Here is a 1,394-nt window from a genome sequence, read left to right as displayed (position 1 = left end):
ATATCACATGGTTCAGGGAAATACCTATTTTGAACAGTTTTGCAAGACACTAAGGAAAATTACAAACATGCCTGAGTGCTGCTGAGAGAAGTGGGAAACAAACCCTCTGAATGCAAATTGAAGGCAAAGTAAAGGTCTCAAAAACTTTACTGTCACACCACCCCACCACCCCCTTCATGGCAAGATAAAACACATTGCCTATGTGTGCATACAGAACAAAGGGGAGAGTACTACCCACTGAAATAGTCATGGAAGTTTTCCCTGAGTTAAGGGCTTATGTCATCCTTGCGCAGGGGCCATACTAATCTTCTCTGTATTGTTCCAATTTTAGTATATGTGCTGCCGCTGGAGCGATAGCACAGCGGTAGGGCATTTGCCTTGCACGCAGCCAACATGGCCAACCTGAGTTCGATTCCTCCGCCCCTCTCAGAGAGCCCGGCAAGCTACGGAGAGTATCGAGTATTGAGCCTGCACGGCAGAGCCTGGCAAGCTCCCCGTGTCATATTCGATATGCCAAACACAGAAACAACAAAGTCTCCAGTGGAGACGTTACTGGGCCCGCTCGAGCAAATCGATGATCAATGGGAGGGCCTTTACTTTACTTTTACTTAAGGGCTTATAGATTGCCTGCCCACATAGTCAATTACAAGCAATAGAAACTCTCTCTGCCTGATTTAAGTAGTAAAGTTTACTGAATGGATTTGCAGGAATACAGATTTGGGGGAAATTTCAGGAAACAGGGAGAGATACCAGGGGAAATCTCCATAGCCAGGACTACCACAAAGATCACACCATGGGATGCCCTGGCCAAAACATTGATACCTCTGCCATCTGACACATAGGTGTTCAGGGGTGTTGTGACCGCTGCCAACTGGTCAAATACCATACGCCATCATTTCAGGCATAGATGAACAGATGTAGTTAAAACATCATTAACTGAGCTCATACTTTACTCAAACATCTGACCAGAAACATATGTGTCCTGACACCCTGAGTGTCTGCCACACCCTCACTTGACTCCTAAAAAGACTTGCCCCCAAAATGGGGGCTTCAGAAGGTAGGAGGACAAAAGAATGACAAATGTTGCTGTTGTTTTTTTTTTTACAAGAGTGTTTTTTTCTCAGGGTTCTTTTCATTGCTTTCTTCCACTACTATGTACACACACACACACACACACACACACACACACACACACACACAAATACACACACATACACACACATTGCTTTTCTGATCATATACATAAATGTATTTTATTCTTAAAGGCAGATTTTTAAAAAGTTTTTTTTTTTAGTTCTCCATACATCATTTAATATCCTTGGAGTTTTCTGAGGATAAAGGAGAAATAGTCAAAGGAACAGCTGAGGCCAGTGAGTGGGGCACAGGGGCTTATG

General features: G+C 43.6%; 1 non-coding gene across 1 annotated transcript; it reads right to left on the bottom strand.

Annotated features, from left to right (window-relative positions):
- Positions 1-248: 248 nt before the first annotated feature.
- LOC130038072 (U6 spliceosomal RNA) lies at positions 249-360 on the bottom strand. Its single transcript, XR_008794594.1, has one exon. It is a non-coding gene; the product is annotated as a U6 spliceosomal RNA (small nuclear RNA).
- Between the last annotated feature and the right edge of the window lie 1,034 nt (positions 361-1,394).

The sequence above is a fragment of the Sorex fumeus genome, unplaced genomic scaffold (assembly GCF_029834395.1).
Source record: "Sorex fumeus unplaced genomic scaffold, SorFum_2.1 ptg000006l, whole genome shotgun sequence".
NCBI lineage: Eukaryota > Metazoa > Chordata > Mammalia > Eulipotyphla > Soricidae > Sorex > Sorex fumeus.
This window is presented reverse-complemented; position numbering and strand designations above follow the sequence as displayed.